General features: G+C 34.9%; 1 long non-coding RNA gene across 1 annotated transcript; it reads left to right on the top strand.

The window, feature by feature from the left end:
- Positions 1-9,107: 9,107 nt before the first annotated feature.
- On the top strand, positions 9,108-10,034 carry LOC127241030 (uncharacterized). Its single transcript, XR_007836427.1, has 3 exons — positions 9,108-9,378; positions 9,561-9,617; positions 9,703-10,034. It is a non-coding gene; the product is annotated as an uncharacterized LOC127241030 (long non-coding RNA).
- Positions 10,035-21,654: the final 11,620 nt, after the last annotated feature.

Below are 21,654 nucleotides of genomic sequence, written 5' to 3'. Positions count from 1 at the left end.
ATTTATACCCGGCATATATACTCAATCTCCCTTGGGGCCCATTTTTGTGCGTTGGGGCGGTGCTACTGGCACATAAACTGTGTAAACAAATATTCGAAAATGTGATATATTGAGTTTTTCATTGTACACCAATTGTAATGTCGAGTAGCTATGATGACTTGTCGGTCTTAATTGTATTAGTGTTGCTACATGCATAACTGCATATCCTCAAGCAGATACGGAAAGTTCAGATTTCATCAACGTCGATCTTGCAATTAATTGCAGTCTCTTAATAAGCGATTCAACTAGACAATTTTGAGTATGTACATACGGTACATGATGATCTAGTTATTAACTTCCATTTTGACCAAGCAACACATTTCATGTCATTGGTATTTAATGTCCTTTAATTTTTCAAATTATGGTCATGGATATTTTCTAAAATTTGTCTCATCATAATATTACCGGGATGCCCACACCGGTCAGACCAAATCACAAAATCTGTAGACTTATGGTCTACCAGTTATGTTTCAACTGCATTAATCTTTGTGTAATATAATCCAGAAGACAACGAAGGCAATTTTTCAAATCTATAGTTGTGTCCATATATAAATTTTGTAATCAACAAAAATTCATTATTTACCTTACTTGATGTCTTAATATGGTATCCGTTTTTGCAAATATCTTTAAAACTTATCAATTTTTTTTTAGATTTTCTAGAATATAGTGCATTTTCGATATTAAGCTTTTCTCCTTTGGGGAGAAATAATATTGCTCTTCTAGAGCCTTCAATTAGTTTCGTACAACCACCTACAGTATTCACCTGAAGGTTTTCCAACTTCAGGTTGGTGAAATAAATTACCTTAGGATGATGTGCGTTGATGCACTATTAATGAGACATAAATTACCTTTCATATTATTCATTATAGAGCGTTCAACATTCGTATTTCTTCTTCTCGAAGAAATATTACAAAATTAATATATCAAAAATTTAAACAAAATTCATAGTTTTTATATTATTACCAAATGTAAGAGTAAAACTAATTATATATAAGGAGTTTCTAATATATATTATTACATTGCACCTGTAGATGCTCAATATATAAATCATCGGAAATTTGAAATATGTACCTTCAGGGTACGAAATATATAATAGGAAAAATTGCAAAAAATTCCATGTGTGTAGGTCCAATTATCATTTTCAAACACTTTTTTTTTTCACTTTCGCAATTTAGGACATCATGTGTACTCCGGGCATTACTTTTGCCCTCCAGCGCCGAAAAAACGTACTTGACCGTCACATGCGCCTTCGTGGAATAGCCGGCGCATACATGGACGTCGTTGTTGTTGTGTTGTCGTCCACGTCATCATCGGATATGTCACGTGGCATTATCTGTTTTTTTCACTTTCGCAAGTTAAGATATTATGTGTACTCCAATTATTATTTTTGCCCCCTGGTTGCAAAAAAACAATTTGTTCTAGGGTTGTCGGATAGGTGACATGGATTTTTTTTTTCTAATTATATTTTTAAAATTTTAATTTGGTCCAATTCGACCAAATTGAAATAATAAAAAAAAAAAACCCAAGAACAAATTATTTTTCCGGCGCCGAAGGGCAAAAATAATACCCGGAGTATACACAATGTCCTAAATTGCGAAAGTGAAAAAAATAATTTCACGTCACCTGTCTGGCGACCATGCGGACGACAACACAACAATGGCGACATTCATGTATGCGCCGGCCATGCCACGAATGTGCACGTGATGTTTATGTGTGTTTTTTCGGTGCTGGAGGGCAATAGTAATACTCGTAGTAGAGATAATGTCCTAAATTATGAAAGTTGAAAAAAAATGTTCAAAGATTATAGTTGGACCTACATACAAAGCATTTTTTTGCAGATTTTCTGATATAATATTGGGGGTTTCACAGTATGCACCTCCGGGGTACCCAATATACACCATAGGAGATTTTCCAAAATATGAACCTCCAGGTTCTCAATATATACCTTGAGGATGCTCAAATTATAACTTTCATAGTTATCAAAATATATATCTTCTGGGTATGTAAAAATCATACATTTAATTGTGTGTTAATAATAAAATTATCACAACCACTAGCATTATTTTTAAATAAATTTATTTGTTGGTATGATGAGGTGCCTTCTCTTTACAATAACTAAAGAGAAAAATTGAAAACTTATAGGTTAGTTATAATTGTATTGAAAAAATTAATTGATAAATACCTTTAAATTTTTGTAGAGCTTCACAGTATTTTGATATTTTCTTACTGTATCCACATAAAATTTTTGGATGAATTTTTTTTTTTTTGAACACAAATTTTGCAACCTATTTAATTAACTTATAAAAAAAAACACACACACACACAAAAAAAAAACACTATCTTTATATTAACAGGTTATCATTAAGCCTCGTGTTGATAACGTGTTAAAAAATATATAATAATAAATACTAAATATATAATATTATATATATTGATAAATATGCTAGTATAAGATATATATATATATATAAGTGTATAAAAAACTATAAATATAATAATAACAAAACATATAATGTAACTTAGATTATGTGTATTAGATAGAAAAAAAAAAAAAGAGAGAAAGGATGGAGATAGAATTAATTTTCGATCAATTTCATTTCAATAATTTGTCTACTTATAAAGAAATTAAACATTGATTAGCCATTAGAACTAATGACTTGTAAAAAAAATGCATGACACATATAAAATGATGTGTGATATTAGATAAATATTTTATTGTATTATGGGCGATTTTTGTGTGTGAATTTTGTATATATGCTCATACTGGTGCACTACAAAAAAGACAGATTACTAACGAAATTACTCATAAAATTTCGTTCGTGAGTAATATGTTACTAAATACTTTGTAAATAAATCCGCAAAAGGAAAATCCGTGAATAATTCTGTAAATAAATTACTCACAAAATTACTCACAGAATTACTCACGAACTTTGTAAGTAAATTTACTTAAAACACATTCCGTAAGTAATTCCGTAAATAAAAATCAACAAATTTCTTTATTTGCGAGACAAATATGAAGTTGGTAAGTTTTGGGCACATATTTGGGAGAAAAGGAACAAATGCAGAAAAATCATAGGCATTATCACGCCTAAACACAACCCAGAGTGGGATAATAAAAATTACAAAGAACTCCTCCGGGGATTTAATTGCAAGGAAATCTTGACTTGAAATATTAAAAAGAAACTGATGGGTAATTGAAGCCAGCGAGAGGAAACGCACTACAACCGTTCTTCACACAACATCAATCCTTGATGGGTAGAAGATGTGTAAGCAAGAATATGGTAGAGCGGAGAACTTCGGGAAACAGGGCAGACGGACTTTCTTTCATTCTAAATATTGTTCTTCCGTGTTGATTTTCAGAAATTGAAGGCATGATGAACTCTTTGATTTTTTTGTGTTTTAAATTCCTATGAATTGCGAGTAAATTCCTTTCTACCATAGGTGTTAATTGATGTTTGGAATTGAATTTGTGAGACTTAATTTTGGTTGAATTTGGTGTTCATCATTGTTGGATATTTTTAATTTTTCTAATTTATAAGTTAAGAAATTTAAATTGAGTATTACACACGCATTAACTTTAGATTTCATAGCTAAATTGACACCCGTAATTGTGTAATCTTCCAATTGATGTAGCAACCTAGACGAGAATTAAAATTAATTTTGAACAATTTTATTAAATTGAATTGGTTCTCTCTAGTCTTTAATGTTGTCGAGCCAGTAAAACTACGGTCTTACCTAGAATTCTGATTTGACTAGGGAAATAGTTAACGGTCGTACCTTAGCTATCGACAAAGTAGAGAAAGGTTGGTTGTGAATGTGGGTATATTCATTATAACCAATTTATTCAACTAGTTAGTGAACTTAATTTTTAGTCAATGAACAAATTTTATATCCCGAATTGTTCCCCGCAGAAACCACCTTTCCCACCAAAACTATTGCATTTTGGATATTTCTGTGACCTAAGAACTAATATTTATTTGCAGTTGTGTCACAGGCTTGCATAGAATGGCATATATGTTAGGATGTGTCATAATATTATTATTATTATTATGATTAATATTATTATTATTATATATCATTATTATTATCATTATATATTACTCCCTCCGTTACAAATACCATCTCTGCTACACTGTAGACACGGTATTTTAGGAGTGGTATAATTAATAGATAATTAAGAATGTATTAGTGAAAATAATTATCTTATAATATAAATAATTATAAATTAAGATCAAGATAACTAATTAGTTTAATTAAAATTTAAAAAATAAAAAAATAAAAGGTTTAAAATGAGATTAAAGTGTGTAATCATTTTCCAAAAAAAAGTGACATGGTATGTGGGACGGACAGAAACGGCAACGTGGACATGGTATGTGGGACGGAGGGAGTATTATTTTATATATAGTATGTTTATATATTATGTTTTATATTTATAGCTTATCAATATTTATGTATTTATACCCTTGTTGTATTTTGAGCCATTCGGTTGTATCATTTTTCGTTTGAATAAACACGGTCGCTTATATTAATGTTCTAAATTTGATACACTATGATTTATGGGCTGCTGCGTCCATGGCTGCAGTAGCATCTGCAAGGAATTTCATTGTTTTGATCATGCTTCAACTAGGATCAGTAGTACTTGACATGTCCAGTTTCATGAGCTTTGTTTTCTGTTATTTCAAGAGTCAGTCTTCCACTCCAATTTCAGATTTCATTGTCTCAACATTCCTCGACACATCATGTCCATATTTTATCTCTCAACCATCTAATTGTACTCTTGATCGTGCCGTTGTGCGTGGCTCAGCACCCATCCTATCCGATCTGACGAGTCTCCGTCGGTAGTCCTGCCTGGCCCAGCAGCTCCTGTTCAATGTGATCTCCTTATGCAACCCATTGCTCTAGATCCTGCCCTTGATCTTGTTGTGCCACTTTCCGGACCCCCAAAAAACCCTATGATTACTCGGAGCCAGGCGGGCATCTTCAACACTTGTTATCCAATTGATTTGACATCTATATCTCTGCAATCGCTCTTGTTGCTACATCTATGCCTCATGGTTTTAAGTGTGCTTCTAAACACCTGAAACGGCTTACAATGATTCGTTCCAACTAAACATGGGATCTAGTACCTTGTCCATGTGGTACTAATATTTTCTGGATTGAAATGGGTCTTCCCTATATAATTTAATGCCGACGGATCAATTGAAAGGCACAAAGCCGTGTTGTTGCCCAGGGCTTTACCCAGATTCCTGGCACTGACTTTCATCACACACCAGTTATTAAGGCTGCGAATGTTCACATCACTATGGCGCTCTTTCTTTGGTATAGTTGGCCACTTTATCAACTTGATGGAAAATGGTGTTCTAGAAAATTAGTATTTATGACATAACCTCCAAGATTTTTGACTCCTAGTGCCCTACTGATGTTTGTAATTTGAAAAGCCCTATACGGTCTTCGTCAGACACCTCTTGCCTAGTTCCAAAGATTTAGCTCATATTTTGCTAGATTTTGTTGAAACAGAATTTTGCCCAAGGATGAATTTCTTATTTCTGGAACATGGTTTAAAATAGACTACAATGCGAAAAGAGAATTAATATCATAGTTTAATGTCTACGACTTATTGTAACGTAAATGATGGGATTACAATCATTCAAAATTTTAAATTCCATGATTATTTTGGCAACAACAATTTATTTTTCTCATAATATTCATCAACCAAAATTAACTCCTATCAATTTCCTCCTTAATTTTGTAAATCAGAATTAATGTCTGTCAGTTTTACCTTCCTTCAAAGTCACTGTGATCCGTCTTTATTTTACTTTCAGCGTGGTATATTAGTTATTTGTTTGTTACTCTATATGTGGATGAAATTATTGTTATAGGTAATAATAAATCACTGTTGGTTTCTTTTATCTCTCGTACGCATGGCATGGCGAGTTCACTATTGAGGATCTTGGATGACTAAGTTATTTTCTTGGCCTTGAGGTTTCTAATACTTATGAGGGCCTTTTGTTGGTCGAGCCAAGTATGCACATTATATTCTTTGCAAGCTGGCTTCTTGGAGTCTAAGCCTGTCTTAACCTCTTTAGCGGCCCGAGAATCTCTTGTCAACGGTGGTTTTCCAATTCATGATCCTATTGTGCTCTTCAATATCTAACCATCACCCATTCTGACCTTTAATATGCAGTTAGCTCGTTCAGTTAATTTCTTCAATCGCCAATTGATGATCATTTTTTGGCAGTGAAGTGTATCCTTAGATAAGTTAAGGTACTTGGCACTTTTGTCTTTCCCACTACTAAGAGTTCCAACTCTTTGATCATCATATGGTACTCTGATGCAGATTGGGAAACATAATTTGAAGCGCCGAAAACAATCTTCAGTTGCTAGCTCTAGTTCTGAATCTGAGTACCGGGCCTGGCGAATGCGGCTTCCGAATCCTTTTAGGTGGCGAATCTCCTTCGTGAGCTTTGTACAAATTTGCTCTCGCAGTCTACTCTTTTCTGTGGTAATAAGAGCGATATATTCCTTAGTCAAACTCCGGTGGCGCAAACCAGCTAATCACATTGATTTGGACGATCACTTTGTTTGTGAGTTTGTCCGTTCCGGAAATTTAGTCACCAATGTTCTGCCTTCTTAATTTTCTTTTAGTTATATTTATTAATATAAATATTGATATTTGAAATTTATTATCGTGTGACTAATGCTAGTTCTAATTAGACTGTTATGCTGTAAAGTCTTGAACTTTATTGAACACCTATGCTTAGCACCAGCAATCGAACTTGTCGTTAAGCTCGCCGGGTTCCACGAGGGTGGAACCTCCCCCAAAAGAACATATAGTATTGAAGGCATTCAATCATTTCTTCTATAAGGTAAGCTGTCATTTCTTAACTAATGACAGGTTTCTCCCAATTTATTAATATCAATATAAGGACTTCAAATCTAACGTGAAAGTCTACAACCGGCTCCCGATAGAAGAAATAAGTTCCAAACGATACTTCCACTAGCCATCAACTCGCCAACAAGGAAAGTCACTTCCTGAATCCTACGAGTGGAAAACATTCAGGAGGATCAACAAAAGAAGCAACATAGGAGTCATTTCCTCTCAAAGTTCTTTTCCAAGGTTGTTATTGGTAAAAAGAGACTTCTAGAAGTCAACCAAACTGAGGGCAGATGCCCTATAGTCCCTCGTATAATTTCATACCAAAACGAAGATTCAATTTCAGGTAATGGACAAAAAGGCCACCTCAATCCGGGAAAGAAGTTTGGTACGAATCCGTCGCCAACATCTATCAATACCATCAGAATGCAACTGGATAAAACCCAAGCGCCACCCCATCTTAAAAAAAGTTGGATGCCTTTGTGGGAGGCCATATTTGAAAGTCTCAGACAATTATCCAAGCTTCAAAATAAAAATTGACTTTGGAAAGTGTATAATCCCAAAATGCAGTAGTAGACTTAAGTTACAAAAAAGACGGAAAAGTATGATGAGTAATGTCGGTGGACCAGGTGGTGATCACTCTCCAGCCTACTCAATGGCCTAGACACCCTCTGGCGGATGAACGATGGGTGTTGAAAAAGCAAAAAGAGAAAAAGATGCCGTTGACAAGGAAAAAAAAATGGTGGAAAAAGTGCCAATGCTAGGAAGTAAGCCTGTAGTATGAAGTCCGGTTCCTAGAAGTTAAAATAGAGATTTGACAGTCCAATTTTCAGGATAAAGTTGGAAATGGAAGGGGATGACTTGCATCAATAATTGGAAACCCATAAAGAGTGGAGCCCGAAGCAATAAATCTTGGAATCCGGCCTTTCCGCTAGACATTTGCCCCATAATCTGATTGGATTTCCATATTGCTTTCCAAATGATTTCTCACACAGAATTCCCAAGAGTTTTCCATTTTGTCTTCTTGGTTGATCTTAAGTGAAGTCCTGAAGAATTTTTAGACATCAATGCAGTCTTCCTAATGCATTTTCACACCATCATCATGTTGAACTTCCACACCATGTTCTTGTTGAACCCCGAGGGATGTCCTAGAGTTTGATTGAACCTTCCTGTTGGATCTCAAAAAGTTCAGGTAGGCCAATAGGCCACGAAGATCAAGGACCTTCGTACTAATTACTCCCCAGCATACTCAACAACCAGGATATTTACACACCAAAATAATAGGTGGATTAAAAATGGCGAAAAAGTGAAAACCGTTTAGGCGGAGACTGATCCACTTGTTGAGGATTCCAATAGAAGGAATGAATGCAACCTTACTACTAACGGTTTTTAAATTTGAGTGAAAGCTAACCTACAACCTAATCTATTAAAAGTGCTAATGTCTGAAGATAATCAGCTCATGCATGAGTTGGAGAATTGGATCAGGAGGCTATCTTTTCAAATAGGCGATTCACCATTTATATAAATGTTTCATTTGCAAGTACATTTGAAAAGACAAGTTATTCAAAACACTTTTTTACATTTACTATGGAATGCAAATAAATAAAACAAAATGCTGAGAAAGTTTGCCCATGTATTTGTTTTTGCAGGGGTACTCTTTCTCCATGAATATCTTCAATGACCAGACAATTATGATATGCCAACATGTATATATGATTTCATTCACTTCAGATTTTATAAAGATTAGTTTGTCTACATTTATTTAGTTTTAATGGAAAGTGTGCTGATATTTAAAAATCCATTTATTTTGTTTTAAATTTTGAAGATTTTACATCATTTAATGAATTTAAAAATTAAATAGAAACTTAATATTTGGAATCTATTAATATACAGTTGATTGTATAATTTTTTTGTTTAAATAAAAATTAAAAAAATGATAGGTTTCTTTATGCAATATTTTGTCATAGTTACTCAATGGAATTTAATTCAATTCATTTTTATTGTTGGAGAATTATCATGAATATAATTTTGTTTTTTATTTTATAAACTTATGTTGAGTTTTGGGTTCATACCGGAACACGTGACCCAATTTTCCCCCTGATGCGGATCTTATCCGTTCATTCTAGGGTTTTAATTCTAACAGTCAATTCATTCATATATATATATATATAGATGAATGTTGTCCTCCATTCTGAGATCTGGGCAGCCGCTTACATTCTCTCTCTAAATAGAGTTCTGTCTCCGTTTGCGTTCTGGCTTCTTAGTTTGCTAAAGATTTTCGGTGGGTCTAGCTTTGAAGAGGCAATTTTGCTGTGGGATAATTCCGGAGAGATTATTGAGCTTTTTAGATGCGGTTTTCTTCATTTTGAATTGTTTTACTCCAAGGGATTAGGTTTATTTGGATCGGATAGAGGGGTCGCCGGTGCCGTTGGACTGAGATTGATCGTCCCTATTTTTGCCTCAAGGTTAGTGTTATAAATCTGTGCAATAAGTTGGAATTCTTTGTTGGTGTTTGTTTACTATTTTGTGTGTTTCGATTTTCTACTAAACTATAAAATTGATGTGAATCGATTCATTCTACATTCGATTAATTTTAAAAATCCAAACATTGCACTAGCATGATGACAATGGCTTTCTCTTTTTGCAGTGTGAGAGAGAATTTCACGTCTGATATTTGAGAGAGAAAAGGATGGATGATTTATGGGTTTGCTACATTAAAACTGATTATTTTTAGTTTACTAACAACTTATTGATTCTTTTCTTGGTTAATGGTTTCATACACACTGCAGGCATTGCCTGAACATGAATGGTTATGCAGTGAACAACGCAAGTGGATTCATTCACCTCTTCGGAAGTTTGTGAAGATTTTAAAGAAGAAAGTTAATGGAAAAGCTTCAAAGCCGAGCCCAAATTATTTCAATATGAAGTGAAGAACTGGAATAGGAAAAGACAAGGAAAAGGAAAGAACACCACTAGAACTATATAACTTGGTGGGATGTTCTTACCATGGTTTTTTCTATCTTAGTTATATATCCTGGTGCATGGTTTTAAATAGAAATATTCTGATGTATTTTATATGAGTTGTTCGGAAGAGATATCCAGATTTGTAGTATTGGGTTGTCTACTGTTTGTTGTCGTAATGTTTTTAGGTGTTCAGATTTAGGCTTGTTTGGTTTTCTTTTAGGATCAGGACTCAATTTCAGGTGTGAAAGTTTGCGACTGAACAGGGCATCAGTTATGCACTTCCTGTGTTGTCTAGCAATGCATTGAGTAAGCATTTTCTTGCTGGATGTGCATCAGCGATGCATCCTCCTGTCGTTTCGTTGATCACTGATGATTTCTTCTCAGTCTAGACAAATTTTAGATTGTTTAAAATATTTTATTTCCTCATTTGTGAAAACTAGTTTTCGATAGTGCTGAGAATTTGAGTGTTGAATCAATTTCTAGTGTAATAATGATATTCAAATTGTAAAAATGTTTCACATTGGGACATCGACTTTGTTTGGCGCTTGAACGGAGTTTATCATAGTTTATGAAGGTAGATATTGTTAGTTTTATATCACTTATGGTCCAAGAAATAATGAAACTGAAGGCAAAAAATATAAAAAAAAATGGAGAATAATAAAAATATAGGAGGAGAATTAAAATATATGCCAATTGAATTTTTATTTCCTAACTTTTTTTACTTGGGACGTACATGGGGAGACTTGAGGGACAAACCTCCATTTTCTAGTGAGAGCCATACATGGCATTGCTACGATTATTTTTGGTATATATACATAGATAAATATATAATCTTGTTACTTCCACATATTTTGGGCTTTTGGAAGATATTGCTAGCCCAGCCCGAAGGAGTAGATGAGCAGGCACAAATAACCCCAATGGAGAAAATGGTGGGACAAAAAGAAGGGAAGTGGGGAAAAATTAGCAACATGGCCTAAAATAAAGGAAAGTGTGACACTTGGGCAATTAGGGAGAAGAAGAGGGGACAAACCTACATGGCTGTAACAAATTCAGTCCACTATTTTTTTTTTTGTCTCTGCATAATTTCATTGTTTTTGCCTTATTTAAATTCTCGTCAGTAATCGTACCAGCTTCCTTTCATGCGTTGAAGTAATCTTAATTTCTTTCGTCATTATTTCTACGCTTTTCACTTAAGTCTAGTACCTCAATTCCTGAAAATTTTTATACCAATTGATTTTTGCACGAGACTTAGCCCGGATACTTTCTTGAGTAGGCCAAGGAACCTAATTCACATCGATATCGACTGTCCTAATCTATTTGGCCGTCATCGACGAATTTCAGTTATAACAAATCTATAGTTTCGTTTGAGCACTATGAATTTGCTTCTAATCAAGTCTTAAGATTCGAATTGCAGTGACAATATTTAACATTGGGGACATAGATTAGTTCAATGGCGTTTAATACAATTGGTTTGGGCAAACACAATGATCATAGTATTAATTGGTTTCAAGGAGAGATTGAAGATTGGAACTGTAGAATATGATTTTTCTACGGGCATGCTATATTGAGATTAAATGTCATTTTAACATTGGGGACATAGATTGGTTAAATGTCATTTTAAAAAATTGTCAAATGTAAAATAGGCATAACATCAAACAAATTAAAGTCATGGTAAGTTCTATGATTTGCAAGTTGGAATATTGTGACTATATCCTCAGTGAAGGAGCCGGCATGGCGGATCCTAAATCACTTGGGATACATGTGCCCTCACTTTACATGGCGGATCCTAAATCACTTGTCGAATGTCTCGTGTGCTTATTGGCCGGTAAACTTTTTGAGCTAAGAAATGATATTTTTAGTATGCTTTCAATTAAGATCGAATTCAGCAAATCACATATGCATTTTCTTTTCCCTCAATGTCACTGCACCATATACCTAGGGAATTCTACAAATCTTGTTTGCCAACTTGTAACACGCCTTTTAAATCGGTTGATGAACGGGACAAGGAGTGTATAGCATCCTATCTGCATAAAAGAACGCAGTCTAAGTGGTAGATAGAGGGCGTTTTCCAAATTATGACAATTACATAAAGGGATATCGCTGCTACTTGAGAAATGTATCAATTTCATGTCAACGAAAATATTAAAAAAATAATACAATTTTCTTGTATATGTTGCTTTCATGTCAACGAAAATATTAAAAAAATAATACAATTTTCTTGTATATGTTGCTTAAAGTTGAATGATATTGTTGATTTATTACACGTTCACTCTCACATGACACGAGTCTCAACTCTTCAACATTTAAAAACTTGTAGCTGTGTTTATATTTTTATTTATGTTTAACGGTCCGATCGTATGCTTTTCTAAGCATTTTTCTTGTGTAAAATTTATACACTTGATTTAACTTGGGTGGTTTAAGATGTATAATCAACTATCTTATAATTCATATTTTTTTTATTGTATAACTATTTTTTCAAAAGATGAAAATTTTAAGTTGGAAAATCAAATTACAGAAAGAGTAAAAAAGAAAAAAAATAATAATAATAATCACTATCAGAAAAAACTTAATTCGGCCTTGGAAATTGTCTTGGAATAAAATGGAAGACTATGAAATACATATATATTAAATATTAAATCAACTAAAGCCACATTACATATATATTTTATTATATATATTACTCCCTCGTGACATGTTTTTTCATCAATATTTCTATTTATTTGTCGTTTCATTTTTAAGGAAATATAATTATAGACTTTAATTATATTTAAAATTTCATAATTTATAATTTTTAATCTTAATTATACTATTTAATTATCACTGCCAAAAAATATTTAATTAGCTACAACATTTTTAACTACAAAATATTTTTTTTAGTTAAAATATGTCATTTAGCAACAAAAATTAATTTAATCGCTAAAAATAAATTATTTAGTACAAGGTTAATTTTGTAGCTAATTTTTTTTTTTTGTTGTTAGAAAATTCTATTTTATAGCATAAAGGTTTTAGCTGCGAAATTATTTTTCAATAACTACAATCATTTAGCTGAAAAAATCATATATATTTTGTTATATGAATTTTAATTATATAGCAAAAGAGCTAGATCTTTACAAACGCCGGACAAAATAAGTTTTGACGCAATTTCCAAAACCATATTATATATTATTTTATTATGTTGAAAAACTTCAGAAATTTTTTAGCCTTTCAAATGGTCTCCCAATATGTTAATAATCTTCGAAAATTTCTGAGCCTTTCAAATGGTCTAAGAATTTCCGAAGTCATACTATTACATATTATTTTTGTTATATTAGAAAGGTTCGGAAATTTCCTAAGCTTTGTTATATATATTATTTTATTTAATGAATAAGCTTCAGAATTTCCGAACCCTTAAAGAAATTCAAATTCCCCCCTCTTCTCCTTCTTCCTCTTCCCCTTTTTCTTCTTCCCCTCGTTCTTCTTCTTTTTCTTCTTCTCCTACTTCTCCTTCTTCTCCTCCTCCAGCTCCTTCCTTTTCTTCTTCTTCTTTAGCTCAGTCTTTTGTTCATCTTGTTCTGTGAAGAAGCGTCACCCTCGGAGGAGAAACGCCACACTGTTGATCTGTTGCTAGTATGCCTAAGAGAAGCTCTGAAGTCGAGTCGTCGGAGAAGAAAACCGCGTGCCCAAAGCTGTTCGGATCTGTCCTACTGCTGCCGGAATGTTACGTTGCTGGAATAATCTGTCCGGGCAGAGAGAGTTCACCGCCAGAGAATTCGCCGTAGTCTTTCACTGGTCGGAATGAACAATTCCGAAGATGTCATCGGCCTATTTTTTCTCTCAGTTTCAAATCAGAATGGAACATCAGAATGGAGTGTATTTGCTTTACTTAATCCTGTTTGTTTGTTTAATTTTGATTTTCAGTTTTTAGCCTTTGGAATAATTGTAGATCGGTATTATTACTTATTTGAGTTTTTTTCGATTATTTCTTGGGCTCCTTTTCTAATTTTAGTTTGTTTGCAGTTTGGGCCGATTATTGGCTTGGGAAAGAATCCCGCGTCCCGGGTCGCCGGAAAATTTCTCCGGTGATCCGATTTTGAATTCATTTTTTTTTTGTAAATATTTAAAATTGTTTCGGAAAATCCTAAACAATTTACAGACAATTGAAAATATTACCACACACCCATATGGCTGTTGCTTCAGATTTGGTTTCAGAAATTCCAAGGCTACTAAAAATTTCCTCAGAATTTCTGAGACAACTAAAATAGCAACATTTTTTACTCTTCGGGCACCATGACTGGATTGTTTTGAGTTCTAAAGATGGCACCGGGCTGGGGTGTGTGAAGCCATCCAGCTGGGTTATAGACACTGATAGCAGTACTTTTCACAAAGTTCGTTCATTTTTGCGTTCAGTTCTATGATTTTTTCGAGCTGGATAATGGCAATGCTTCTTCTATTGAGTCTTTGTCCTTAAATCATCTTAGTTGCTGAAAGAGGAGAGTGTAATACCCCGGAGTTGAATAATTATATGAGTCGGTGATGATGTGATACCCCATGTTGAATAGAGATAAAATGAATTCAATAAACTACTAATGTCAACAATGTACACATTCTTTTTTGGTAGCTCTACTAAAAGACTTGTGTCGACCTGTGAGGCTAGTCTAATTCCGACACGTCCGGTCGAACCAGAGTGTCACAATTAGTATCATAGTCAACCTGCGACATCCCACTGTTGTTGATTAGATTAGACTGTAAATAGGCCTTGTAGTTGATGGATATACCTTGGTGACACGCCGGGTCCAGTATGAATTGTGGGCCAGGGTGTCACAGTTGTTATCTGTGTTGTAGACTGGAGTATTTAGGACCCACCAGTTAATGGATCCTTGGGGTGCGTAAGTCGGGGAGGAGGTGTAGAAGCAGCTTCTGAGTAGAAAGTGCTGAAGCAGCTTTTGGAACAGGAGGTGCAGGAGCAGCTGCTGGAGCTTGAGTTGTAGGCAGTTGTGGAAAAGTCTCACCCAGACCAGTACTCAAAAACATTCCTTACCCGGACCAGTAATCATACGGCGTGAGACATATGGTGGTCGAGTTGGGGTGTGACATTCTCCACATCATATGGTTTAAGGTCATCGACAATATCATGATCAAAGAAAGAGAAGATGTCCAAGGCATGACACGGTGTGAAAGAACTGGATTCAGAAAAAGGAAACAACAACTCATCAAATTGAGCATGCCTTGTAATACAAGTACAAGTTGTACATGGATTGTAAAAACCTTTATATGTTGGACTGTATCCCAAGAAAATACATGGATCACTTTGAGGAGCAAGCTCGTGGGATGAATAGTTGCAAAAATGAGGGAATATGCGACATTAGAGGGCAACCAATTTACAACATTAGCTACATTTGCAATGGCATCAAACCAAATATGTGCCGCTGCGTGAGAGTGAAATAACATGGATAATTCCATTACAGTGACATGCCAATGCTTGCGGTTAGTGCACCCTTTTTTTTGTGGAGTATGAGGATACAAAATACGATGATGGATACCTTTGGATTCAAAGAATGCACAAAACCGAGAGTTGACAAATTCAGAACCCCAATCACTCTACAATTGTTTCATATTGGCAAAAAACTTGAGTGCACACATACATATGAAATTTGATCAATATATCATAGAAATTTGACTTGGCATGTAAAGGGTAGAGCCAAGTAAAGTGTGAGAAGTAATCAACAAAAATAACATAATACCGAAATCCATCAATAGAGGTAATGGGTGCAAGTCTCCATAAGTCACAATATTCTAACACAGTCGCAACACATTTGCTGCTTACAGTAAAACTGAGTTTTTTTACTTTTACTGAACTGACACGAAGAGCAAATACGAGGAGATGACATTACAGAGTCACGACAAGTGGCTCAATTTATTTAGTAGCAAAATAATTGGAAACAGGAGATGTCACAGAAAAAAAAGTCAAAGTTCAAAATTAGCTATTGAGCGTTGTGAGTGAACAACAACAAGAAGAGGTTGTGGGCCACGGTTCAAAACATACAACCCACGAGCACAATGGCCCTATGCTATGGTTTTCTTTGTTGCGTGATTCTGAATAACAAAGTTATTATCAGAGTATAACACATCAATGGGATAATCACATATTAACTTGCTAATGGATAGCAGGTTCTTAGTTATGTGAGGAACCACCAATACATCATGTAAATGCACAACATTATTCAATAAAGAAGAATCCGTATGAGAGATAGGTAATAAAAGCCCATTATCAACAACATTACCATTTCCAGAATAGGGACGAACATTATGAAGACTTGAAGGATCGGCAGTCATATGGGTCAATGTGGAGAAGTCTAAGAACCATCCCAGGATGGTCCGAAGATGTTGCAAGAAGAGGATAAAGCTCAACAAGATGTTCAGAGCCGGTTATTCAAAGATATTTTGGATATTTTTCCGCATAGTGTTTGCCACAAAAAATTTGACACCGTGGCTTCCGATATTATGAACGAACCCCAAAACATGACCTGTTACCGCCACAAGAAGAGGAGCAACTAGATTGATGTTGATTGCGAGATTGATACTGACAGGAATTAAGAGGGAGAATCCCACCTTGGAGCAACCTGGGATGTGGGAGGATCCATTGGTTTTGTCATTAACTCAAAATTGAGCAGCTTGGTGTAACAGGTCCATAATGGAAGGAATAGGATTCATGGACATTCGAGTGTCTGCAAAGTTGGCAATTGAGGCACCAAGACCTAGTAAGAACCAGTGGCTCTTGTCCAATTCATCAAATGGTATTCCAATGGCAGACAACTGATCGCAGGAACCTTCAAGTGTTTACCATATTCTTTGATGGGAAGTGAACCACGAGAAAGTGAGAGGAGTTCTTTGTGCAATTGACGTGTGCAAGAGATAGAAGAATGAGAGAAGGGTTATTCGAGGGCAAACCAAGCATCTCATGTTGTTGTGCAGTCAATAATTTCGGTCATCATTTCCTTAGAGAGGGTGGAGAAGATGATGCTGAGAAGCTTTTGATCTGTTGTGAACCACGTTGAGTGGTCAGACTTGGGAGAAGAATTTCCCAATGTTTCAGTCACAGTAGGTGCAAGCGCCCCCTTAGAGCCGTCTATGAAATTAACCACATCGAAGCAATGAAGCATGAGCGTAATTTGATATCACCATAGCAGACACGTACTGGAAGGTAGCTTGATTGTCACCATATGACTCATGGTTGCAATAGGGAGCAAATCTGAAGCGGCAGAAGAGGGGCTCTCATGGAATGAGAGGAAAGTAAATAGGGTTTTGGTGGTTAGACTGATACTATGAAAGATGAAGAGAGAGTGAGAGATTATTTCACTGTATCCATATTATGATATTATTGTCAATATAAATAATAGAAGGTTAGAACAAGAAGATCCGTAATCCATGGATCAAATCAATCTATACATGGAACAAATGTTCATCATAATTAAAATAATATATACTAGTTATTTTCCTTAACAGATGCATTTATGTGGATCTGAATTTCAGCTCTTGATATGTTGTTTATAAATTAAGGTTGACAGATTTAGATTTAGAGAAGATCCTATTTGATTTGGTAATTAAGGTTTTTAGCTTCTGATAGTTGCTACATTCATTCATGACCTATTATTTACCTTGCTTGGATTACCTGATCATGTATCTTTGCCCTACCTACTAGTCTCTATAATTAAAAAAAAGACTATGAAGAGAAACATTTAAATATTTATTTTATGAATTTATATTATGGATCAATAAATTTATTGAACAATACCTAGTAAACACGATACCAAGCTAACTAAGGGAAAGGATTTGGGCCTAGTCCGATGGACCGGGCTAAGGCGTGAGTCAATTTCTATGTTTCAAGGGACCGATTGGACTAGGCCAACGCATAAACTTTCAATAATTTATAGTTTAAGAAACACCAAATCCCAAAAGAAAACCCAAAAAAAAAGACGGTGCATTCGGTGTTAATTTGAACTTGAGATTTTATTTAAATAGTATTTGTAACCCCCAATACGGGTATGTCATACACCAATGTTATAACAATAACATGTATTGATACCCCAAGCTATAATGCTAAGACTTCACAAAACATCACCTATTTTATTTTATTTTTTTCCATAAATAACATTTATTTTGAAATGTAAGAATACATCACTATCATCCACAATATTTCTCAAACCAGCAAAAATAATGAAACAAACATATTAAGAAATAATGCCAAAAATGTGCATTCCATCGTACAGAAAGACACTTTCCCAAATAATATGCCAATCATCGATCCAAAAGTACAATATTGAAGTCTGCAGGAGAAAAATATAATATCATCAACAACACTAGCTGAGTATGGAAATAAATATGTAAACTGAAAGTGCAATAGACCGTAACCCAAAAGTCACGGCAATACTCACAACCATACATCCAATCTTGGCTATAACATAATAAATGCCAAATCGGCGGTCCAATCTTGGCTAAATCATAATCAATTCCACATCGATAATCCAATCCTGGCTAAATAATAATCAATGTCACATCGATAGTCCACTCCCGGGTAAACAATGATCAATACCACATCAATAGTCCAATCCTGGTTAAAGGATAATCAATGTCATATCAATAGCTAAATTATGGTTAAATGTTAATCAATGTCATATCGATAACCCAAAACGGCTAAACGATAATCAATCCCACACCAATACCTCAATCTCAGCTAAACGATTATAAATGCCATACTGATAGCCTAGTAACTGCTAAATGATAATCAATGTCATATTGATATTCCAATTCCGGCTAAACAATAATCAATGTCATTTCGATTGCCCAAAATCCCAACTAAACAATAATGAATACCACAATATTCACACAAAGCACATAAGCACATGAGTACATCATATTACATATCTCAACTGATCAAGCATATAGTCACGTAATAGTCAATATTTATCTATTTTATATTTTATATTTATCCTTATCAATATTTATCTATTTCTATCCTCGTTGTATTTTAAGCCACTCGGTGGTATTATTTCTCTTTTGAATAAACACGGTCGCTTATATTAATGTTCTAATTTTGATACACTGTGATATATGGGGTCCTGCTTCCTTGGCTGAAGTAGCATCTGCAAAGAATTTCATTGTTTTGATCATGCTTCAACTAGGATCATTACTACTTGACATGACCAGTTTCATGAGCTTTGTTTTCTGTTCTTTCAAGAGTCGTCTTCCACTCCAATTTCAGATTTCATTGTTTCAACATTCCTCGACACATCATGTCCATACTTTATCTCTCAACCACCTAATTGTACTCTTGATCGTGCTGTCATGCGTGGCTCAGCATCCATCCTAGCTGATCTGAAGAGTCTCCGTCGTTAGTCCTGCCTGGCCCAGCAGCTCCTGTTCAATGTGTTCTCCATATGCAACCCATTGCTCTAGATCCTGCCCTTGATCTTGTTGTGCCACTTTCCGGACCCCCACAAAACCCTATGATTACTCAGAGCCGGGACGGGCATGTTCAACACTTGTTATCCAATTGATTTGACATCTATATCTCTGTTATCGCTCTTGTTGCTACATCTACGCCTCGTGGTTTTAAGTGTGCTGCTAAACACCTGAAACAACTTACAACCATTTGTTCCAACTAAACATGGGATCTAGTACCTCGTCCATATGGTACTAAAATTTTCTGGATCGAAATGGGTCTTCCCTATATAGTTTAATGCCGACGGATCAATTGAAAGGCACAAAGCCTATGTTGTTGCCCAGGACTTTACCCAGATTCTTGGCACTGACTTTCATCACACACCGGTTATTAGGCTGCGAATGTTCACATCACTATGGCGCTCTTTCTTTGGTATAGTTGGCCACTTCATCAACTTGACGTAAAAATACATTTCTTAACAGTGTTCTAGAAACTTAGTATTTATGACACAACATCCAAGATTTTTGAGCCCTAGTTCCCTACCCATGTTTGTAATTTGAAGAAATCCCTATACGGTCTTCTTCGGACACCTCTTGCCTACTTCCAAAGATTTAGTTCATATTTCGCTAGTTTTAGCTTTCTTCAAAGTCATTGTGATCCCTCTTTATTTTAGTCTCAGCGTGATATATTAGTTATTTATTTGTTACTCTATGTGGATGAAATTATTGTTACAGGTAATAATAAATCATTGTTGGTTTCTTTTATCTCTTGTACTCATCACGAGTCCACTATAAAGGATCTTGGATGACTTAGTTATTTTCTTGGCCTTGAGGTTTCTAATACTTAAGATGGACTTTTATTGGTCAAGCCAAGTATGCACATTATATTCTTCGGAGAGCTGGCTTCTTGAAGTCTAAGCCTGTCTTAAACTCTTTTGTGGCCCGAGAATCTCTTATCCATGGTGTTCCATTTCATGTTCCTACACTATACTGGTCTCTGGTTTGTGCTATTCAATATCTAACCATCGCCAATTCTGACCTTTAATATGCAGTTAGCTCAGTTAGTTAGTTTCTGCAATTGCCAATTGATGATCATGTTTTGGCACTGAAGTGTATCCTTAGATAGGTTAAGGGTACTACACACTTTTGTCTTTCCCTTTACTAAGAGTTCCAACTCTTTCATCATATATGGTACTCTGATGCAGATTGGGGTAACGTTGTATTTTGGAGCGCCAAAAAGAATCTTCAGTTGCTTGCTCTAATTGTAGATCTAAGTGCCGGAACTTATCACGAATTAAACCCTAAGTCCAGGATCTGTCGTTTTGAAATAATTGATATAAGAAATAAAGCTAATATATCTAATCTGATTCCATTAGTGCGTTCAGATTCAGATCTACAAATTCATGGAGGGTTTTGAGTTATTCAAACCTACGGATTAACCCCTCCCTGAGAAAACCTTATTACTTTCACGATGAGATATGAAAAGTAATGATGTGCGTCTAGACCTGAGACGGTCTGCACTTACTAAATACATTTAAACCCAGTAAATTAATAGATCGCTTAACTTGACTCATAGCCAAAATTAGTTATATTTAACCCACAATTAGATTTTTAATCCAACCTATGCGGCTTCCGAATCCTTTTGGGTGACGAATCTCCTTGATGAGCTTTTTACCAATTTGCTCTCTCAGCCTACTCCTTTATGTGGTAAAAAGAGCGATATATTCCTTAGTCAAAGTCCGGCCGGTGGCACAAACGAGCTAATCACATTGATTTGGACGATCACTTTGTTTGTGAGTTTGTCTCTTCCGGAGATTTAGTCACTAATTTTCTGCATTCTCATCTTCAGTTAGTTGATATTTTATTAAGAGTCTTACAACGCTCAACCGAGGGGGGTTAATATGATTAATTGACAAAATTAAATAGGTGAATTAGTTTTATATTATAAATATTAAATATATGTAATTAGTTAGTTAATCCTATTAATATCTCTATTGTAATTTTGAGCGATGCGGTTGTATTATAAATACAAGCATATCCATCACCACAGTTATTAGCGATATTCTAAATCTCATTTTTGTAGCCCAGGCTATTTCTTTTCCTAGAGTGTTGATTGGCCCTGACTAGATTATGGACCATTGCGTTTGCGCGGGCTTTTATTTTTTGCTTAATATGTTGTGGTCTTGAGATATTCCATCTGAATTTGAATAACCCACCGCATTCACCTATTATGCCTAATCTCAGCAAAAATTCTTTATGCCATTAAGAAATGTTTGGTTTGTCCAACGTTATCATTTATAATACATCAAAAATAAAAAAATAAAAAAAGAACAAATTCTATTGTGTTTCTCGAGTGAGAA

Source organism: Andrographis paniculata, unplaced genomic scaffold (assembly GCF_009805555.1).
Source record: "Andrographis paniculata isolate CXL003 unplaced genomic scaffold, ASM980555v1 Contig80END, whole genome shotgun sequence".
NCBI classification, from domain to species: Eukaryota; Viridiplantae; Streptophyta; class Magnoliopsida; order Lamiales; family Acanthaceae; genus Andrographis; species Andrographis paniculata.
The sequence above is the reverse complement of the archived record's forward strand: the minus strand, read 5'-3'. Positions and strand labels throughout refer to the sequence as shown.